The sequence below is a fragment of the Lepus europaeus genome, chromosome 7 (assembly GCF_033115175.1).
Source record: "Lepus europaeus isolate LE1 chromosome 7, mLepTim1.pri, whole genome shotgun sequence".
Classification (NCBI taxonomy): Eukaryota; Metazoa; Chordata; class Mammalia; order Lagomorpha; family Leporidae; genus Lepus; species Lepus europaeus.
Genome location: NC_084833.1, coordinates 78,906,146 through 78,930,510, shown reverse-complemented (window position 1 = coordinate 78,930,510; position 24,365 = coordinate 78,906,146). Strand labels below are relative to the sequence as shown.

The 24,365-nt window shown below is 38.0% G+C and overlaps 1 long non-coding RNA gene across 1 annotated transcript in view; it reads right to left on the bottom strand.

The window, feature by feature from the left end:
- Positions 1 to 1,105: 1,105 nt before the first annotated feature.
- LOC133764624 (uncharacterized) overlaps positions 1,106 to 24,365 on the bottom strand; it is a 40,977-nt gene continuing 17,717 nt past the window's right edge. The window contains exons 2-5 of the long non-coding RNA XR_009866457.1: positions 23,973 to 24,044; positions 4,484 to 4,547; positions 3,530 to 3,766; positions 1,106 to 1,157 (exon numbers count right to left, since the gene is read on the bottom strand). This is a non-coding gene — a long non-coding RNA (uncharacterized LOC133764624). The remainder of the gene's footprint in view (positions 1,158 to 3,529; positions 3,767 to 4,483; positions 4,548 to 23,972; positions 24,045 to 24,365) is intronic.

Genomic DNA, 24,365 nt, shown 5'->3' with positions numbered 1-24,365 from the left:
AATTTCAGTCCTCTTAACATTGTTATTCAAGTTACTGAAAAAAAAAAAAACCAGTCACCCCAAATTGAACTAATTTATAAATGTTAAAGTTATCAACAATCAAAATTAGCTTACATAGGAACAAATTTTAAATACAACATTAAAAGCTAAAAAAATATTTGCAACTCTAGAAGGCTTATTTGATCATAATAATTGTTGATTCTTTCTGTGTCTACTTTTCTAGTCAGGAAATTGAATCTCTATCATGAATATATTTCTCAATCCAGTTCAGTTTAGGGCAGTCCAAAAGAGGAACAATCATTCTGAAGGAGTCTCCCCAAATAAAGTTGAATGTGTTTGGGTGCTCTATACAGGCTTTGCCTAAATAGAATAATGAGCAAATAATTTCCCCAAATATATCATGACCAAAAATGATTGTGTCCATATACTAACTGGATTGACAAATGGGTATAATATATTAAGTTGCAACTTAACAGAATCAAATAACCCAAAGCTTGCCCTTTGCATTAATCAGCTTTTTGCTACTATAATAAAATACCTCAGGAAACTAACTTTATAACAAAACATTTATTTAATTTGAAAGTTTAAGTCCAAGATCAGATGTTCCAATTGCTTTGGCCTCTTTGAGGGCTCTGAGTGGCAAAGATATAGCATGTGTCCAGGAAAGACCACATGGTAAGCCAGAAAGCTGAGAGCAGCTAGGCCCAACTCAGGCTGTTATGACCAACCCTCTCATTAGACTATCTTCCAAAGGCATGCTCCCAACGACCATAGGACCTCCCACCAGGCTCACCTCCTAAACAACATAATGGAACTCCCACCATCTTAGTATCATTAACTTACAAATACAAGTTTAAACATCTGCATGAATTCAGAAACCAATCACTGAAAACTAGAACAGGCCTGAAGAACGAACATAATGATATTATTTCCCTTCTAGAAAAAGCAGTATTAAATAACAACTTGGGTCACACATTGTTGAATCTGATTGTCTCATGTGAACAGTACTATTCATGTATTAGAGGTTGAATCCTCGGCAAGTTAACTTAAATTCTCTATGCTTTAGTTGCTTTTTCTATAAAAGAGGTAAAATAACAGTACTTACCATATAGTTGCTTTATAATTAAGTAATTTATGTCAAGAAGCTAGAATAGAATCTGAAAAATAGTAAGAATTAGATAAATGTTAAATACTGCAATCAACAACTTGATGTAAATATATTGTTTCCACAACTGGATAATAAATTGTGCCAAAGCAGAAACCAAATATTAAATTCATTTACTTCTAATACTAGCATGCAATAGGTACTCAAAAACTTGATATACAGTTACACAATATTATATCATGTTAGATGTTAGACAAAATCATAGTACAAGGTAGAATTCAAATTATTTTTTTCTAAGGATTTATTTATTTATTTGAAAGGCAGAGTACAGAGAGGCAGAGGCAGAGAGAGAGAGAGAGGTCTTCCATCCGTTGGTTCACTCCCCAGATGGCTGCAATGGCTGGAGCTGTGTCAGTCTGAAGCCAGGAGCCAGGAGCTTCCTCCAGGTCACCCACAGGAGTGCAGGGTTCTAAGGACTTGTGCCTGGCTTTCCCAGGCCATAGCAGAGAGCTGGATTAGAAGTGAAGCAGCTGGATCTCGAACCGATGCCACATGGAATGCTGGTGCTGCAGGCCGCGACTTTACCCACTATGCCACAGAGCCGGCCCCAGAATTCAAATTGTAAATGAGTTTCATATAAATCCTTCAGAGTAAATTAATTATACTAAAAAAAAAAACTGTAGGAAATTACATATAAAATTCCCATTTTTTTCAGACATACTGTCAATTTTTAAATGGATTCAAGATTAACAATATCTAAATGGCGTTCCATGAACATACACATGATTTATTATTGACAAGATTTTTTGTTTCATGTTTTAATTCACCAGATAAAATATTTAAGTATATTTTGGATCATGTAAAGAATATCATAAACCTATTAAATACTTTCCTACATTCAGTATCCATTTGTGCTACTTATAATGGTATAATAAAAAAGAGCTTTTAATTGTTGGAGGCTAGTGAGAAAAAAATTATATGTAACTAATGAATTTTCCAGGTAAAGGCCCAATGCCATTAACAATATTTTGAAGGAATAAGGTATTCAAAGGAGTGCAAATAGAAAAAAAGACACAAGTCAATCCATATCAGAGTGTCTACATTCAAGTCTTTATTTTTTAAAGATTAATTTATTTTATTTAAAAAATTACAGAGAGAACAAACAGAGCAACAACAACAACCACAACAACAAAAACACTAAAAGGAATAAAATAGTAAGTTGTTGCTCTGTTTGTTCTACATAAGACCATTGGTTGAACTCTGTAATCAATGCACAATCATTCTTAGGCGTTTAAAATTAACAGAAAAGTGATCTATGTTAAACATAGGAGTGGGAATAAGAGAGGGAGGAGATATATAGGTTGGCACATGCTCACTTGGACTTACCTCCAATGGTGGAACTAGAAATGTGCCAGGGGATTTCAAATCAACCTTACCAAGGAGGCAGGTACCAATGCCAGCGCACTTGGTAAAGTGATAAGTATAAATACACAACCGATCAAAAAGATAGGGTATGTGTCGAAGAGATTTCACAAATAAGACCAGTGTAAGCAAATAATGAAGGATAGAATTAAAAGGGAGAGAATGATCCTGCGGGGGAAGCAGGACACACAGCAGACTCATAGAATGGCAAATGCCCAAAACAGCACTCCTGCCTCAGAATCAACCCTTGGGACATTCGGATCTGGCTAAAAGGTCCATGAGAGTCTCACAGGCATGGAAAGCCATGACACAGTGGCAAAAAACAATCTAAATGAAAGATTCTGGTGAACAAGACCCCAGCAGAAGGAACAGGCCATCAAGGAGAGAGGCGCCTTTCTCTGAAGGGAGGAAGGAACCTCCACTGTGACACAGCCTTGACTAACCAAGTTCAGAGTCTGTGAACTCAAGGGGCTTCCATAGCCTAGACAGCTCATAGCAATAGTCTCGGGTGATTGCTGACGTCATAAATAAGAGTGCCAATTGTTAAATCAACAACGGGAGTCACTGGGTACATGTTCCCCACGTAGGATCTCTGTCCTTAATGTGTTTTACTATGAAACTTAAAAACACTACTAGTGGAACAATACCCTATACCTTGTGCGGTTGTGTGAATGCAGCCTGTTGAAATCCTTGCTTAGTATATACGAAGTTGATCTTTAGTATATGAAGGTAATTGAAAATGAAACTCGATAAAGGGCGGGATGGGAGAGGGAGAAGGGAGGGCCACGGGAGGGAGGGAGGTTGTGGGGGAAGCCACAACAATACAAAAGTTGCACTTGTAAATTCACATTTATGAAATAAAAATTTAAAAATTTTTAAAAAAAAGAATTACAGAGAGAGAGGAAGAGACAGAGAGAGAGATCTTCTATTTGCTGGTTCACTCCCCAAATAGCCACAACAACCAGGGCTGGGTCAGGCTGAAACCAGGAGACAAGAACTTACCTCTGAGTCTCCATGTGAATGCAGAGGCCCAAGCACTTGGGCCATCCTCTATTGTTCTTGCAGGCACATTAGTAAGGAGCTGAATCAGAAGTGGAACAGCCAGGATGGGACTTGAACTAGTGCCCATATGGGATGCTGACACTACAGATGGTGACTTAGCCCACTGTGCCACAGCACTGGCTTCTGCATTCAAGTCTGTCCATTCCTGATTCCAGCTTCCTGCTCATCATGCACACCCTGGAAAACAGAAGGTGATAGGTCATGAAGTAGGGTCTCAGCCACCCATGAAGGAAACCTGCAGGTTTCCTTTCCAGGTCTTGGCTTGGCCTGGCCCAGCCCCAACCATTTCAGGCATCAGAGGAGTGAACAAACAGATGAGGGCTCTCACTATTGAAAAAAAAATTATGAAGAATTGAGCTAGCACACAATCATTTCAAGCCAAAAGTTTTCTTCGCTTTAAAAGAATCAGTATTATTTACATGTTGAAAAGTAATTTATTTTTAACATGACATTTATTCATTACATCAAATTAATATTGTTATGAAGTTCATTTTTTGTAGTTTTGTTTATACAAATATTTAACAGCATAAAAAATTATACCTACTTCTGTATTTTTACTTATTTATGTAACTCTATAGTACAGGTGGCTTAAATAAACACTAGGGATATAACACAGTATTTTCTCATTAAAATGGTACTAAACCATACTCAAATGAGAGACATTAAATAAAATCACAACAAAAAATTAGAATACTAGACACTGTATTATCAGAAGAAATTCAGTAGTATTTCCTAAATCTCCTATACTTTCTTGATAATGAGATTTTGCTTCATTATTACTCTTTTTTTTTTAGAAAAGAAGTTGACACACTGCAGCCTGTGGACCAAATATTACTTCGTGTATGCTTGTTTCGTTGACAGATGACTCAGTTTATTATGGTTACGTGAACCTACCTTTCCGCTTTAGGCTCCAATAAAGCATACAGCTGTCACATCCACCTCAATAACAGCTGGGCCCCTAGGAAACCAAGAGGGCAAACCACAAAGTAAAAAAAAAAAAAATTGAGAAAAGCCAAGGTCATACACCTCCCAAACAAGGAAAGAAATTACAAGAAGGACTCAGCCACAGTACACAGTGCTCCCTTGATGGTAGCCAAATGCCTAAGCCTCTGGCTTCTAGAGTTACATAACAGTCGAAGGATAGGAAGCAGGCCAGCAAAGCTGTGAGCAGGCTTCAATCTCTACAGGGTCATGGGGTATCATTCACCACATGAAGGGGCTCTAGAAGGTTGGAGATGCTCAGACCCAGCCAGATCAGGGACCTGAGATCCTGGACAGAACTTGGCAGCTTTGGCCTTATCTTCTAGGAAAGGCTCCCAAGACAAGCGGCACAAGGTATAACTGTACCTGTACAAAGCTAACACCAGAGACTCGACACCTAGGCCGTTCACGGGGTTCTGGGTCTACTGTTGTGCCACACTCCCTGCACTGGACAAGCTGCACGTGCTCCATGAAATGCACTTGCTCAGGATACATTTTATCCAGTCAGGTCAATGCACTGAGTAAATGCAAACTTTTCACTCAGCATTGTGAAGGTCACTGGCTCCAGACCATGTTGCTGCTCTACCCTTCGTAGGCTACAATATGCTTTTGGAAGTAAAGCATAATTGGAATGCAAACACTTCCGGGGCTACTTTCACAGGACAACAACCGAGCTGAATACACGTGACAGACCACGATGCTAAGAATACGTACTATCTGAACATACATGGAAAATGTTTGCTGATACCTACTCTAGAATTCTTCTTTCTTTCCTTAGTAAAAGATATACTTAAAAATTATGTTCACATAGATCAATACAGCAGAATAAATGAAAGAAACTAGACCACACAAATTTGTCCAGCTGACTTTTGGGGTAAGATTTGACTCAAGGTAAAAAAGAGAGCTTTGCAACAAACGCTAGTGGAACCATTGGACACATTTAGGCAGAGAGACAGAGACACACAGAGAGAGCAAACTTCTGTAACTTATATTTTGTACCAAAAAATAATCCAAAATGAATTATAAATCTAACTGTAAAATATAAAATTGTGGGGCCGGTGCTGTGGTGCAACGGGTTAATGCCATGGCCTGAAGCACTGACATCCCATATGGGTGCTGGTTCGAGACCCAGCTGCTCCATTTCTGATCTAGCACTCTGCTATGGCCTGGGAAAGCAGTAGAAAATGGCCCAAGCCCTTAAGCTCCTGCACCCGCATGGGATACCTGGAAGAAGGTTCTGGCTCCTAGCTTAGGATCAGCTCAGCTCCGGCAGTTGAAGCCAATTGGGGAGTGAACCATCAGATGGAAGATCTCTCTCTTTCTCTGCCTCTCCTCTCTGTGTAACTGACTTTCAGATAAATAAATAAATCTCCATACTGTCTTCCACAGTGGCTGTACTTGTTTACATGCCCACAAATAGTAGATTAAGGTACCTTTTACCCACATCCTCACTAGCATTTCTTATTTGTTGATTTCTGTATGTGAAATGAAGGAATCTGAGTATGAATGGATTGCATCAATGTCAACTTTATTATGATATTTATACTATATTTTTACAAGATGTTACTCTTGGGAGAACCCAGGTAAAGGATTCTCAGAGTTATTGTTACTATTATAGCTATTATTTTTTGTAGTGACATGTGAATCTTTAATCACCCCAAATTAAAAATTTATTTTTTTAATCTGCTAAACAGTAGCTTTCAAATACTGCACATCTTTCTTTGCTGTGACCAATTGTCTCTGATAAATTTTAATATGTAATTTATTCAGCATGAATATATTATGTATCCACAGTATTATATAATAAAACTGTACTAGGCACTTAAAAATAAAAGCTAAGGGCCCAGCACTGTGGCTCACATGGCTAATCCTCCGCCTGCGGCACTGGCAACCATATGGATGCCAGGTTCTAGTCCCGGTTGCTTCTCTTCCAATCCAGCTCTCTGCTGTGGCCCAGGAGGGCAGTGGAGGATGGCCCAAGTGCTGGGGCCCCTGCACCCGCATGGGAGACCAGGAAGAAGCACCTGGCTCCTGGCTTCGGATCGGTGCAGTGCCGGCCATGGCGGCCATTTGGGGAGTGAACCAACGGAAGGAAGATCTTTCTCTCTGTCTCTCTCTCTCACTGTCTGTAACTCTACCTAATAAAAAATAAATAAATAAATAAATGCTAAACATTGGCTACATTTACTGATAAAATCTATCAATTTCCACCTGAAATTATCTTCAAATTAATTATATGAATAGCTGCAAAATATACCAGTACTCTGTTGTGTTTCTTATATAAATCCAAAATACAATATGCATATTTAAAATACTTTGTTCAGGCACAGACATTTTGGTGCAGTGGTTATGTTATTGCTTGGGACATCCTCATCTCATACTGGAGTGCTGGGGTCAAGTCCCACTTCCACTTCTGATACAGATTCCTGCTAATGTTCTATGGAGGCAGAAGATGATGGTCCAAGTACCTGGGTCCCTGTTACCCCTATGGAAGATCAGGATGGAGTTCCTGGCTCCTGGCTTCAGCCTGGCCCAGCGCTGGCTATTGTGGATAAGTGAACTGGTGCATAAAAAAATCCGTTTTTCCCTCTCTCTTTGTCACTCTGCCTAAAAAATAAATAAATAAATAAAATGCTTTCATATTTCAAAATTCAAAACGTGAACTCTGAATTCAAAATCTGGGTTTTAATTACATATTGGGAAGCTACTAGTTACTGTTAACTCAGGAAAGATAATTGACTCCTTAATATCTCATTTCATTCTAAAATAATCAGGATAATAATGTACCCACCTTCAATTTTGTGAGGATAAATATAAAGAACCTGAAAGAGTGAAAACACTAAACTGTTTTATTTTTAGGTGTATTTATTTACATTTATTTATCTGATAGGTAGATAGAGACAAAGAAAATGTGGGTGTCCCAAGTAGTGGATTAACATGTTGTGCCCTAATGCTGTCCCATTAAAGTGTTCTTGATGTTATATATAATAATGAATGAAGAGAATGGAATGATCTCATATTCTCAGCAAATATTAACATTTAGGAAATCACATATAGACGGCTCAAATGAATCACAAACATGGACACAGACATTTTAGTTGGCTTTTAAAGTGTCTTGTACTTTATTTTTTAAAGAACTATAGAATAACATAATGTTATGGAAATATACGTTGATTGAACTGCTCTTAATTTTTGAAATGGTAGTTTACATTGTTATCTTTCAGACATATTATTTTAAATAAGAAAAATAAACTGAAATGTTCCATAACAGATATTCAGAAGTTCAACCAATGAAGTATTCATTACATGAGATATGAGAAACTACAATTCTTTGGGCCAGCGCTGTGGCACAGTAAATTAATCCTCCCCCTGCAGCACCAGCATCCCATATGGGCACTGGTTCTAGTCCCAGCTGCTTCTCTTCCAATCCAGCTCTCTGCTATGGCCTGCGAAAGCAGTAGAAAATGTCCCATGTGCTTGGGCCCCTGCACTCATGTGGAAGACCAGGAAGTTCCTGGCTCCTGGCTTCAGATTGGCTCAGCTCCATTGTGGCCATTTGGGGAGTAAACCAGCAAAAGATCTTTCTTTCTGTCTCTCCCTCTCACTGTATGTAGCTCTACCTCTCAAATAAAGTCTTTTAAAAAAAATACAAAAAAAAAAAAAATTACAATGCTAACAGTATTCACAAAATCTGGGATTTTTACTTCTTTACCACATGTATTTGAAATGCAAACATCTGGATTTCTTTAATATTACTAAATATTCCTTGAATTGTTCCTATGAAAGTCAGATATCCTTTAAAGTGCTTAGCAGATGTTTTCTGCCTTTTCTTTTTTTTCCTTTTCATTATATTAGCCCCTGTTTTTTCCCACTTTTCATTTTATAGAATTATTTTCGCAGGGAAGTAATATGTGTGATAAAAACATCTAATACAGCCAGCGCTGCGGCTCAATAGGCTAATCCTCCGCCTTGTGGCGCCGGCACACCGGGTTCTAGTCCCGGTCGGGGTGCCAAATTCTGTCCCGGTTGCCCCTCTTCCAGGCCAGCTCTCTGCTGTGGCCAGGGAGTGCGGTGGAGGATGGCCCAAGTACTTGGGCCCTGCACTCCATGGGAGACCAGGATAAGCACCTGGCTCCTGCCATCGGATCAGCGCGGTGCGCCAGCCGCAGCGCGCCAGCCGCAGCGGCCATTGGAGGGTGAACCAATGGCAAAGGAAGACCTTTCTCTCTATCTCTCTCTCTCTCTCTCACTGTCCACTCTGCCTGTCAAAAAAATAAAATAAAATAATTAAAAAAAAATCTAATACAACCTGACAACACTTCATAACACGTTTTATTTTCAAAATTCTTTGAAAGTCCTCATTGCTTCTATTATTTGATAGGTTAGTCAAATTTGACTGTATTTTATTAGAAGAATAATAGTACCTGGACTAATTGCATTATTTTTTTAATTTCTACTTTCCAATGGCAAATACTATGTAAAAGTTGCCATTTTACTTAAGTCATAAAAAGTAGATATGGTAAAGGCCTATTAGCTACAAGTCAACTCAATCACTATATAAAATGACTCCCCAGGGCATATTTTAATGCTCTTTCCAGGCTGGTTTGGAATAACTAATGTTTTCAGTCTTCTCATGGGAGGATATTTTATAGCATGGTTTCAGTATTGGACTATTTTTCCTAAAACTATATTTATTTAAAATTTCTTTTCTTATATCACATCTATTCACCCCTTTAAATGTTTTACATTTGTTTTTATGAATTCCTCATCCAGTTATCTCATGACTAATGGATATTTTATTACTAATATTTCCCATAAAATAATTTATATTAATTCATCTATTTAAAGAAATAAAGAAAAATCTAAGCATATATTATTTAGAACCATAGATAACTGCCTAAATATATGTCTTTAAGTATTGTACTTAAATGATATTATTCAGCTGACTATTTTGTAAGGTTTGAAAAACCAAAGGTATATATTATAAATATACTAAGAAATAAAAGATGGGATTGACAAACATAGGTAGGGCAAACTAATTGAAATAAAAAATTGAGTTATCTGTACAATGTAACAGTCTTGTACATTAATTAGCTCAATCTTAAACTGAGGTCAGTTGTTCTATATTTTTATAAGATTAGCTAAGAGATAAATATAAATGTTCATGTTATAGTTTTGATTAATATTAGTACAAATAAGCAAGAAAATATATTTGTAAATAGATAAAAGTTCATATGTAATATTATGATTTATAAAATTTTATACAAGCATATTAGATTTGATAGAAATAGGATTACCAAATAAAATTCCCAATATGGCTATAAAAATGTTACTATAACATGTATTATATGTAACATATTTTGTTTTATAAAAACCAAAAATGATCAATGAGTCAAATCTTAAAGTTTTATAAGAAAAAAATAGATTGATGAAAATAGCAGAATTTAAAATGAAAGGAGTAGGTATTTAGCCTAGAGATCAAAACACCTGTACTACACATCTGAGTGCCTTAATTCAAGTTCAGGCTCCAGGTCCTGATTTCAGCTTCCTGCTAATGCAGAGCCTGGGAGTCAGTGGTGATGGTTCAGATAACTGGGTTTCTGCCACATACAAAAGAGACCTGGATTGTATTCTAGGCTCCTGGTTCCAGCATCTGTCCATCCCTATCAGAGTCATTTCGTGAGTATATACAAGCTCTCTATTATTGTGTATATCTCAAATTTTTAAAAAAATGAAAATGGAGAAATTTCAACAGATAACTGTGTAGAAAAAAATTGATCAGCATACCTGATATGCTTTCATGTATTTCTCTAAATATTTTATTTCTCCCCAAATATTTTCACAAAAATAATCAATTTTGTGGGGCCAGCATTGTGGCATAGTAGGTTAAGCCACCACCTGGAATACCAGCATCTCATTCGGATACCAGTTCGAGTCCTGGCTGCTCCACTTCCAATTCAACTCCTTGCTAATGCAAATGAGAAAGCAGAAAAAAAAAAAAAAAAAAAGGTCTACGTGTTTAGGTCCCTGCATCCATGAGTGTGTCACAAAAGAAGCTCCTCGCTTTGGCCTGGTCCAGCCCCATTCATTGAAGCCATTTGAGGAGTGAAACCAGTGGATGGAAGATCTGTCTTTGTGTCTCTCTCTCCTTCTCTCTATAATTCTTCCTTTCAGAAAAATAAAAATGTCTTTTAAAAAATATTTTCACAATAATTCTTATGAAAATACTTTATGTAATGAAAAACAAGGAAAAAGGCTGACACTGTGGCTCACTTGGCTAATCCTCTGCCTGTGGCACCAGCACCCGGGGTTCTAGTACCAGTTGGGGTGCCGGATGCTGTCCTGGTTGCTCCTCTTCCAGTCCAGCTCTGCTGTGGCCTGGGGAGGCAGTGGAGGATGGCCCAAGTGCTTGAGCCCTGCACCTGCATGGGAGACCAGGAGGAAGCACCTGGCTCTTGGCTTCAGTTCAGCGCACCAGCCATAGTGGCCATTTGTGGGGGTGAACCAATGGAAAAAGGAAGACCTTTCTCTCTGTCTCTCTCTCTCGCTAACTCTGCCTGTCAAAAGAAAAAAGAAAAAAAAAGAAAAACAGGGAAAATGACTTTTGGGTCAAATTCTGAAATATCCTCTAGCTGTTAAAAAAACAGATCAGTGGACTGGTACAGTGGCATAATGGGCTAAGCCTGCACTTGCAATGCTGGCATCTCATATGGTTAGAAAGCATGTAGACCAGAGAAGTAAAGTCAGAGTATGCACCCAAGATAATCCAGTTGTATTCAGTACTAGATCTTGTTACTCCAAATCTCAGCTCTTTTCATTATTTGTTTATATTATTATTATTTCATATACAACTACCTGTATTATTTTTTCTAACTTCATTATTTTTTGAAAAAAGTAATATATATAAGCAATTTAATAAGATTTTAGCACTACCATTGGAAACTTAAACCAAAACAAAAACTATATAAACATTTCCTTAACATCAGATAAAATCTAACAAATGAGGGTACTTCAAAATATTTTTCAAAAAGTAGAATTAAAAGATAAGCTTATTTTGGCTCAAAAATATTTGGAATCTATGCATATGAGTAAGTCTTCAAAAAGTAATAGAAAATGCATATTATGAAAAAACTGAAGAGACTGATTTCAAATTTTTTGCACCAAAATAAACTTATCTTGTAATTCCATTAATTTTTTAAATATTCTTTACATTGTGTTCTTAACAAAAAGAATAAAGATATGAGCAAAATGACAAAGTAGAAGAGCCTAGTTTCATCCCACAACAACATAGTGCAACAGAAACAGAGAGAGAAAGATTGAGAATGGGTATGAATGAATGAATTAACCTAACAGAACAGGCAAGGAGAGTTTGATTTTTCCTGAATTACACCAGCCCTAAGCATCCATATCCAGACAGCTCAGCACCAAGAGAGATATTTTGGGCCCATAAATTCCCTCTAGTAAGTGAAAAGGAGGGCAAGGTAAGTGACCAGATTCCCAAGCCTTTCACAGGACTGCCTAAAAGATAACTTTGGTTTCATCCAACCCAGATGGCTGAGAAAACAAGCATAGTCATGACATCTGGAGACTGCTAGGATCAAAAAAATTGGGATATCTAAGTGTCATCCATACAACAGGTGTCACTCAGCAGCCTGAAATTCCTGTTTAGAATTTCAACAACCATTGCAGACATTGTGATTCCACCACAGTGTTCACCATCAGAACTCCCACAAGAATTCACTATCAAAAAGCCAAAGGCCTGCTATAACACAGCAATTGTCACCGATAAAAATCCAACAACCAACACACCTGCCATGAATATCTCTCACGACCAACAGCCTTACAGTTTTTCACGTTTGTTGAACTCTGCTGCCTGAGTTGCCATCCCTTACTTCCCCAACTTCTATACCAGAGTTGTCCAACCAGCACCATGGCCTCCTGCCCTAGGACCCAACCAATCACCACACAAAGTCCTATCACCAACCCCAACCTTACTGGCAGTCCCACATAAAGTATGATGTACATACCCATTGCCAATCCCAATTACCAGTCCTCATCACCATATATGCACCTGGACATGACCACTGCTGCCAGATCTCCACTACTCACACATATAAACCATTCCCAACTCTCAAAGTAGCATGGTGCACATGAAGCCAGTCCTGACTGTGGTTGCCTCCCCTCTTAGGCTGTACACTCACAGCAAACCACTGTACATAAATACACATGTCTACTGCTCCAATCCCTGCAGCCTCATGTAATCACCACTAGCTCTGCTGCCACATCTAGGTTTATAATTAACTCCAACTCCTCCTACTGTCCACAGCCTTTTACCCTTAGGTGCATGGCTACAGCCAGCCCCTACCATTTTACACAGACTTGCCACTAGCCTGCCTTGCCACATACTTGCCATCACTGCCTCTGGATTTCACCAACAAACATGTACATAATCAGCCATCACCGTGCATGTACTTATATTATAACACTGCATACTTCTGCACACAGGCCCTTGTGCCATAATACGTGCTACCATAGTGTGCTATAGTATACACCCTTCTCAACAGCTTCACAGCTCCTTACCTCCCACCTTCCTGCAAGTGAAGTGAAGTTCTTTATGAAAGCCAGTTCATAAAATCTGAAAGAATTAACTGCTCCTTCAGATGTGCACCTGTACAAGGCTACAAAATCATGAATAATGAGGGAAACATGACAATATCAAAGGAACACAATGAACTTCCAGCTACCAAACTTAATGAAATGGAGATTCATGAATTGCTTTAAAATATAAGTAATCATTTTAAGGAGGTTCAGGATGCTACAAGAGATGCAGATAAACAATTTAATTAAATTTGGAAAATAATACAAAAATCAAATTACAATTCAACAGAGATAGTAAACAGAAACAGAAACTAAACAAAAATTCCAGAGCTGAAAAATACAATGACTGAATTTTAAAAACTCATTAGACATTCAACAGCAGACTTGATCAAGCACAGGAAAAAAGTAGCAAACTCAAAGAAAGTTCACTTGAAATTTTTCAGTCAGAAGACAAAAAATGAAGAATGCCACGGAGTTTATAAGTTATTATCAAATTAACCAATGTGTAATAGAAGTTCAAGAAGAAGAGAGAAAGTAACAGGCCAAAACCTGTTTAAAGAAATAACACTGTGGGCATTTGGTACAGTGGTTGACACATTGACTAGGGTACACACATCCCATATGGAAGAGTCTGGGTTCAATTTCAGTTCTGCTCCTGATTCCAGCTTCCTAATAATGTGAACCCTGGGAGGCAGCATGTGATGGCTTAAGTAGCTGGATCCTTGCCACCAATGAGGGAAACTGAATTCCCAGATTCTGGGTATTTAGGAAGTGATCCAACAATTTCTTCCTCTCCTCCCTTCCCCTCCCCCTCTCTCTCTCCCTCTTATTCTACCCCTCCCGGTCTTCCTGTCTCTCTTCTCTCCCCCTCTCTCTTTCTTTCTCTACCTCCAAATTTTAAAAAAACTCAAAATTAAAAAATTCAAAAATTCAAAATAAAGAAATATGATTATAACTGAAAAATTTCCAAACTTCTGGAGAGAAATAAACATCAGGGCTTAAGATACTCTAATGCCCTCAAATAGGTTGACTATAAAAAGGTCTACACTGAGAGATTATAATTCAACTGTCAGAAGTCAAATATAAAGAGAGAATTTTGAAAGTAGCAGGAAAAAAATTACATTACATAAAAGGGAAACTTTATAAGCAGATTTCTCAACAAAAAATTATGCAAGCTAAGAAAGAGTGAGATGACATTGAAAGTACTTAAAGAAAAAAATTTCTAACCAGTAATGCTAAGTCCTGTAAAGTTAACCTTTAAAAATGAAGAGGAGAAAATTGCCTTCCCAGACAAACAAAAACTGACAAAGTTTGTCACCACTACACTTTCCTTACAAAAAAGTTTAAGGAAATTCTTCCAGAGGAATCAAAAACATAATTTAACAACAATGTGAAACCAAACAGAAGTATATACCTCCATAAAAGATAAACATATAGGTAAACACAGAATAATACAACACTATAATGGTGTCACACAAACTCCCCATAATCCTAATATAAAAGTCTTAACTGTAACCACAAAAAATTGGTAACATATTTATAATACCTTAAAATAAACTCTGACTTCAAAACAGTGTGGAGTACTGAGTAAAAATGTCATTTTGTATGTAATTGAACTTAAGCTGTTACCAACTTAAAATATAGTGTTATAGTTACAAGCAGATGTGTACAAGTCTTATGGTAACCACAAAGGAAAAATGATAATAGACATACAAAAGAAAAAGTGAAAGGAACCAGACCAAATCACTCTAAAGCAATCATCAAAAAAAACAAAAGAAAATAATGAGAGGATAAAAGGAACTGCAAGATAAACAGAAAACAACTAGAAAAGAAATGAAAATAGCAAGTCCTTACCTAACAATAACCACTTTAAATGTAAATAAATTAAATTCTCTATCCAAAGAAATAGAGTGGCCATATGGATTTTTAAACAAAACAAAACAAAATCCAGCAGTATGCTGTCTATAAGAGACTCACTTTAGATATAAGTACATACATAGACTGAAAGTAAATGGATGAAAGTAGAGACCATGTAAATGGTAACCAAAGGATTTCAGAGTGGTAAAATAGACAAAATGGGCCTCAAGTCAGAAAATGTCACTAGGAACAAAGAAGGTAATTATACAATGGTAAAAAAAAAAAAAAAAAAAGCTCAATTCAATAGAAAGACCCAACAATTATAAATATATATGCATACAATACTAGAGAACCTAAAATGCAAAACAAAGATAGGCAGATTGGAAAGGAAAAGTTGACAACAATACAATAATAAAATAAGACTGCATGTACCACTTTCAATAATGTACAAAACATCCCAGCAGAGTAGGAGATGACGAGGTTGCGGGTGGGAAGGAGATTATGCAGGAAAAAGCCGCAACAATTCAAAAGTTGTACTTTGTAAATTTATATTTATTAAATAAAAATAAATAAATAATAAAAAAAAATCCCAGCAGAATTGTGATGAGGTTTCAAGTAACTTAAAACTACAGATAAAATGGACCTAAGAAACATATGTATTACTTTGCCAGGAACAAGAACAGAACATAAATTCTTCTTGAGCACACACAGAACATTTTCCTGGATAGGTCATATATTAGATCAGAAAATGTCTTAACAAACATAAGAAAACTGAAATCATACCATGTATCTTCTTAGAACACAATGAAATAAACCTAATTAATAACAAAACAACTAGAAAATTCACAAATACATGGACATTAAAAAAATCACCCTTTAACAACCACTAGATAAAAGAGAAATTAAAGGGAATTTTTAAAAATAAGTCTAGATGAGGCTGGCGTCGTGGCTTAACAGGCTAATCCGCTGCCTTGTGGCACCAGCACACCAGGTTCTAGTCCCGGTCGGCGCAACGGATTCTATCCCAGTTGCCTCTCTTCCAGGCTAGCTCTCTGCTGTGGCCCGGGAAGGCAATGGAGGATGGCCCAAGTCCTTGGGCCCTACACCTGCATGGGAGACCGGGAGAAGCACCTGGCTCCTGGCTTCGGATCAGCATGATGCGCCGGCCGCAGCAGCCATTGGAGGGTGAACCAACGGCAAAAAGGAAGACCTTTCTCTCTGTCTCTCTCTCTCTCTCACTGTCCACTCTGCCTGTCAAAAAAAAAAGTCTAGATGAGCAAAATTGAAAATGCAATTTACGCCGGCGCCGTGGCTCAACAGGCTAATCCTCCGCCTTGTGGCGCCGGCACACCAGGTTCTAGTCCCGGTCGGGGCACCGATCCTGTCCCGGTTGCCCCTCTTCCAGGCCAGCTCTCTGCTGTGGCCCGGGAGTACAGTGGAGGATGGCCCAAGTGTTTGGGCCCTGCACCCCATGGGAGACCAGGAGAAGCACCTGGTTCCTGCCATCAGATCATTGCGGTGCGCCGGCCGCAGCGCACCGGCCGCGGCGGCCATTGGAGGGTGAACCAATGGCAAAAGGAAGTCCTTTCTCTCTGTCTCTCTCTCACTGTCCACTCTGCCTGTCAAAAACTAAAAAAAAAAAAGAAGAAAATGCAATTTACATAAATTTATAGGATGCAGTAAAAACAGAAATAAGGGGAATGTTTTTTCCATTAAATGCTCACATTAGAGTGGTGGTTACATTGCCAAAATTCCATATCAAAGTCTCTGGGTTTGTGTCCTGGTTCTGTTTATGATCCAGCTTCCTGCTAATGTACACCCTGGGAAGCAGCAAGTGATGGCTCAAGTGGTTGGGTCCTTGCCACCCACTAAGAAGATCTGGTTGAATTCTGGGCTGCTAGCTTCAGCCTGGCCTAGTCAGCTTTTGCAAGCAGTTAGAGAATGAACCTAAAGATTAAGGATCAATCTCTCTCTCTCCCTCTCTGTTCCCCCAATTGAAATAAACAAATAAATAAAAGTAGAAAAAACTCAACCAAAAGATAATTTTATAATTCAAAGAACAAAAACAAATAAGCTAAAACCAGAGGTAGTCAAGGAAAGTAGATTAGAGCAAAAATAAATGAAATAAAAAAATACAAAAATAGAAAAACTATGAAACTCAACTTTTTAACACATACTTGGAAATATATACATATATATTTTTAAAGATTTATTTATTTATTTGAAAGGCAGAGTCACAGAGAGAAAGAGACAGAGGCAGAGACAGAGATCTTCCATCTACTGGTTCACTCCCCAAATGGCCACAACGGCCAGAGCTGGGCCAATCTGAAGCCAGGAGCCAGGAGCTTCTTCTGGGTCTCCCACATGGGTACAGGGGGGCAAGAACTTGGGCCATCTTCTACTGCTTTCACTGGCCATAGAAGAGAGCAGGTTTGGAAGTGGAGCATCCCATATAGGATGCCAACACTGCAGGTGGTAGCTTTACCACTATGCTACAGCACTGGCCCTGAGAACTATTTTAAAAGATAAACAAAATAGATAAATTTCTAGGTAGATTAAGAAAAAAGTCTCAAACTATAAAATCATAAATGAGTGTGGAATAGGGAGGGAGCTTAATGCTCTAGTCTAGACGAAGATAGTTTTTAAAAAAGTGGAGCAAGTACGATCTCAGGGAAGAGTTAGGAAGAAAACAGAAGAGGAAATTCCATGCAAATTAGAGAGATACTGTAAACCTACATGGAGGGTGTGGACATGCACAACACAGGATCCCAGCAGCTGAGAACCGCAGCACCAGCTCTGGAGAGTAAGATGAGACCAGACTGCAGCAACCCAACCCACTGGCAATAAAGCTGCAGGAAGAGTCCAGTGGGAATCCAGTTGTGGGGGGACAGTGCACATGCTAAAGTAGAGGAGAATAAAAATGAGGGGCACAGTTCTCTCTCCCCAACCACCCTGCACCAGCATCCAGTAATAAGCCAAGACAGAGCAGGTACCATTTTGGACATATGTAACAGTTGTGCTAGATCATGTCCATGCACCCAGCAACTAGCTGAGCAGAGATGACTAAGTCTGGCTGAGAGAACTAACAAGGGACTGGGTGACTGTGAAAGTTGAAAGCTCATGTGCTGGGACTCTGAAAACACTGTGGCTGCATGGGAAGACTCGGGATGTGGCTGGGACTTTGGGCAATCACTTTGGGAAGCTCCACATGCTCTGGGTTCCCTGATTCCCTGGTCAGGGTCATTACTGAGGAATCCATGCTTACAACAAGTACTGCACATATCCTTTGTGTGGTTCTTGTAGCAGCACGGACAAATATTGTACCCACTGGGACTAGAGCCCATGCACTACTCTCCTTTGTGGAGAGGAGGTGAGAGTGAAATTACACGAACAAAGCAGAACAAACTTCCCTGCTGATTTAAAAAAAGGAGATTTACCACACCCAACCTTGGTGTCACCTTGGACAATCCCTATACCTTGAAGCACTGACCAGAGCTCCCTGGCCACACCCATCACATGCCTCTAGGGATTCACTAAAAAAGTGGACACTCCACTAAGCCACAAAGGCATAGTCCAAAGACAAAAGCCATCATAGGGAGAAAAAAGAAAAAAAAAAAAATGGGACTCTCTACAAATGCTGAATAAAAAAATGCAGCAATTCGAGTAACAAGCATAAGGAAGACAACAAAAGATAACACTTCAATACTAGAATATGAAGATGAAGAGACTGAAACAATGCCAGAAATGAATTCAAAAAAGTGATCATAGGATTACTTAGAAATAATCAGAAACAAATCCATGATCTAATAAAATCCATACATCACATGAAAGAAAATTTCTCTCATGAAATTGAGACCTTAAAGAGAAATCAAAATGAAATCCTGGAAATGAAGAAAAATTAAAAACAACAAACTTAAAAAATATGTTGAAGGGGGCCTGCACTATGGTGCAGTGGGTTAAGGCCACGGCCTGCAGCATCGCATATGGGCGCTGGTTCGAGTACCGGCTGCTCCACTTCTGATCCAGCACTCGGCTGTGGCCTGGGAGAGCAGCAGAGGATGGTCCAGGTCCTTGGGGCCCTGCACCCACGTGGGAGACCCGGAGCTCAGCTCTGGTTGTTGCGGTCATTTGGGTAGTGAACCAGCAGATGGAAGACCTCCCTCTTTCTTTCTCTCTCTCTCTCTCTCTCTCTGGCTCTACCTCTCTCTGCAACTCTTTCAAATAAATAAAATCTCTCAAAAAAATATGGTGGAAAACCTTAACAATAGAATTGGTGAAGCAGAACAAAGAATATCTGAGTTAGAAGATAAACCAGTGGAAATTTTATAATTAGACCAACAACAAGAAGAAATCAGAAAACTAAAAAACACAATTGGAGATCTATGGGATACTATCAAATGAGCCAACATACAGGCCTTAGCAGATCCTGAAGGCATGGAAATAAAATGGATAGGAAAGCCTTTTTAGTGAAATAATAACAGAAACTTCCCTAATTTGGAGGAAAAGGGACATGCAAGTGCAAGAAGCACATAAAACTCCTAATAGACATGACCAGAAAATATCTGTACTACAACACATTGCAAAACTCTCCACAGTAAACAATGAAGAAAAAATTCTAAAATGTACACAAAAGAAATGCCAGCTTACTTTCCAAGGAACTCTAAGTAGACTCATATAGGCTTCTCATCAGAAACCTTACAGGCTAGTAAAGATAAAATACAATCCAAGTCTTAAGAGAAAAAAACTGTCAACCCAGAATACTGTATCCTATAAAGCTCTCATTTATGAATGAAGGTAAAATAAAAACTTTGCATAACAAACAGAAATTGAGAGAATTTGTCACCACTTATCCAGTCTTACAAAAGATACTTAAGGATGTTCTACACACAGAAACACAGAAACCTGGTTATCACTATGAAAGAAAGTGAAGGCAGGAAATCTCCCAGTAAAAGTACAAAGGAAATCCAAAGTAAACAAAAGGAATATATATGGGAAAATGGCAAGGCCAATTTGTTATTTATCAATAGTCATCTTAAATGTAAATGGTCTCAACAACCCAGTTGAAAGAGAGAGACTGGCAAAATAGATTAAAAAATGAAACCCACTGATTTCCTGCCTACAAGAGACACATCTCACCAACAAAGATATATTCAGAATGAAATGAAAGGATGGAAAAAGATATTCTATGGTAACAGAAACCAAAAAAGGGCATGTGTAGACATCATAATATCAAACAAAATAGACTTTAACACAAAAACTGTTAAGAGACTAAGAAGGGCATGATGTAATGATTAAGGGACCAACTCAACAGGAAGACATTATAAATGTATATGCACCTAATTACAGGATGCCTGGCCATTTAAAAAAAAAAATGTTAATGGGTCTAAGGAGAGACATGGATTCCAATACAGTAGTAATGGGGGACTTCAATAACACACTTTTTTTTTTTTTGCCAGGCAGAGTTAGACAGAGAGAGAGACAGAGAGAAAGGTCTTCCTTCCCTTGGTTCACCCCCCAAATGGCCACTACGGCCGGTGCACTAGGCCAATCCGAAGCCAGGAGCCAGGTGCTTCCTCCTGGTCTCCCATGCAGGTGCAGGACCCAAGCACTTGGGCCATCCTCCACTGCCTTCCAGGGCCACAGCAGAGAGCTGGACTGGAAGAGGAGCAACTGGAACAGAATCCAGCACTCCAACCAGGACTAGAACCAAGGGTGCCAGCGCCGCAGGTGGAGGATTAGCCAAGTGAGCTGCAGCACCAGCCAATAACACACTTTCAACAATGGTCAGATCAACCAGGCAGAAAATCAGCAAGGAAACAACAGAGTTAAGCGACACTATAGAATAAATAGACCTGACAGATTTCTATAGAACGTTCCATCCTACAGTCACAGAATACACATTCTTCTCATCAGTGCATGGAACTTTCTTTAGGATTGACCACATGCTAGGCCATAAAGCAGTCTCAGAAAATTCAAAAAAATTGAAATCATACCATATATCCTCTCTGACCACCGTGGGATGAAGCTGAGAATCAATATCTCAGAAATATTCAGAATATATGCAAACACACAGAGACTGAGCACCATGTTCCTGAATAAACAATGGGTCATAAAAGAAATCAAAAGAGAAATCAAAAAATTTCTGGAAACATATGAAGATGACACTAAAACATATCAAATCTTATAGGATACAGCAAAAGCAATGTTAAGAGGAAAGTTTAAGGCAATTGGTGCCTACATCAAGAAATTGGAAAAGCACCAAATAAATGAGCTATCAATGCATCTCAAGGACCTAGAAAAACAACAGCAAACAAAACCCAAAACTAGTAACAGAAAGGAAATAATTAAAATTAGAGAAGAAATTAACAAAATTGAAACCAAAAAACTATAAAAAAGATCAATAAACAAAGAGCTGGTTTTTGAAAAAATAAAAAAAGTTGATACATCATTGGCCCAACTAACCAAAAATAAGAGAGAAGACCCGAATAAATAAAATTAGAGATGAAAAAGGAAATGCAACAACAGACACCACAGAAATAAAAATAATCATCAGAAATTACTACAAAGAGCTGTATGACAACAAAATGGGAAATCTAGAAGAAAGGGGGAGATTCCTAGACACTTAAGAGCTATCTAAATTAAGCCATTAAAACATAGAAAAACCTCAACCAACCAATAACCAAGACAGAAATTGAATCAGTAATAAAGACCCTGCCAAAAGAAAAGCCCAAAACCAGATTGCTTCACTGCTGAATTCTATCAGACACTTAAAGAAGAACTCCAATACTTCTCAAGCTATTCAAAACAACTGAAAGGGGAGAACCCTCTTAAATTTTTTCTATGAAGTCAGTATCAGCTTAGTTCCTAAACCTGAAAAAAGATACAACAGAGAAACAGAACTACAGACCATTTTCCCTGATGTACATAGACAAAAAATCTTCAACAAAACACTAGCCAGTTGAATCCCACAACTCATCAGAAAGATCATTCACTCAGACCAACTGGGATTTATTACTGGTATGCAGGAATGGTTCAACATTTGCAAATTAATGTGATAACATTAACAAACTGAAGAACAAAAACCATATGATTATCTCAATACATGAAGAGAAAGCATTTGATAAAATACAACACCTTTTCATGAAAAAACTCTAAGCAAATGGGGTATAGAAGGAACATTCCTCAACGCAATCAAAGCAATTTATGACAAACCCATGGTAGTGTCCTATTGAATGGGGAAATGTTGGAAGCATTCCAACTGAGATCCAGAAACAGACAAGGATGCCCACTCTCAACATTACTATTCAATATAGTCCTGGAAATTTTAACCAGAGCCATTAGGCAAGAAAAAGAAATCAAAGAGATAGAAATTCGGAAGAAGGAAGTCAAACTATCCCTATTTGCAGATGACATAATTCTATATATAGGGGATACAAAAGATGTCACTAAAAGACTACTGGAACTGATAGAAGAGTTTGGTAAAGTGGCAGGATATAAAATCAACACACAAAAAGCAATGGCTTTTGTATATATAGACAATGCCATGGCTGAGAAAGAACTCCGAAGATCAACCCCATTCAAGTAGCTAAAAAAAAAATCAACAACCTTGGAATAAATTTAACCAAGGATGTCAAACATCTCTACAATGATAATTCCAAAAAAAAGTCACTATGTTCATGAACTTTCAATTATGAAATGTATGAAGTTTGTATTCTTCAAATAAAAGGTTTCATGGGAAAAAAATCATAAATGAAAGAAATGAAATAGTTCAGAAATAAAAGGGATCATAATTAACTATTAAAATAATTATATGCCAAAAATATGATAAGTTAGAAGAAACTGATAAACTCCTAGAGACCCACAACCTAACAAGGCTGAGTTAAGAAGTAATAGAAAGCCTACACTGACAAATTAAATCCAAGAAGATTGAACCAATAAGCAAAAACCTTCCAATAAGAAAAAGCTAAGGACTAAAAGGTTTCCAACAAATTTTCTATCAAAGAAAAACTAGTAATAATCTTTTTCAAGCTCTCCTAAAAAAAAACAGAATGAAAAAGAACATTCCTAAACTCACTTTATGAGGCCACCATCACTATATTTCAAAGCCATTAAAGGGCAACACAAAAAAATAACACTATAGAACAATTTCTTATGAACAACAATGTGAAAATCCTCAATAATTTATTAGCAAATGAGTTAAAGAGGATCACATATCACAATTGAATGGAACTTACCTTAACCACTAGAATACAATGCATATGCAAATAAATCAGTGAGATAGACTACCTTAACAGAATGTAAGGGAAAACAACACAATCATCTCAATGTAGAAAAAATATTTCACAGCATCCAATATTCATTCCATAATAAAAGAAACCTTTCAACAAAAGAGATAAAGAAGGAACTAATCTCAACACAATGAAGGTCAATATATAAAACCCACATCTAACATCATAATCATTGAAGAAAACCTAAAAGTTTTCCCTCTAAGATCTAGAATAAGGCAAGAATGCCAATTGCCACCACTGATGTTCAGCATAGTCCTAGAAGTCTAGCAAGAATGTTCAGTGAAGAAAATTAAATAAAAAAGCATCTAAATTAAAAGGGAATGGAAAAATAACATATGTTTGCAAATGACATTATTATATACATAGAAAACCCTAAATATTTCACAAAAAATATTTGGAATAAATATAAATATACTAAATCATCAGGAGACAAAACCAACATCCCAACCTGTGATGTTTCTATACACTAACAACAAACTATACAAAAGTAAAACTATGAGGGGGCAGTGCTGTGGCACAGCAGGTTAACACACTGGCCTGAAGCGCCAGCATCCCATCTAGGCACCGGTTCAAGACCTGGCTGCTCCACTTCCAATCCAGCTCTCTGCTATGGCCTGGGAAAGCAGTAGAAGATGGTCCAAGTCCTTGGGCCCCTGTACCTTCATGGGAGACCTGGAAGAAGCTCCTGTCTCCTGGCTTCAGATCGGCACAGCTCTGGCCATTGCAGCCAACTGGGGAGTGAACAAAAATAAATAAAGAAAACTAAGAAACAATTCCACTTAGATTAGCCACAGTAAATATTTAGGAATTAACTGGTAAGATGAAAGACATGTACACTGAATGTTGTAAAACACTGACAAAAAAAGTTTTAATTTTTTTAAGATTTTACTTATCTATTTGAAAGGCAGAGTAACAGAGAGAGAGAAGGAAAGAGAGAGCGAGCGAGTGAGCAAGCAATTTTCTATCTGCTGGTTCACTCCCCTAATGGCCATAACAGATGGAGTTGGGCCAGGATGAAGCCAGGAACCTACAGGATGCCAAAGACTTTGGCC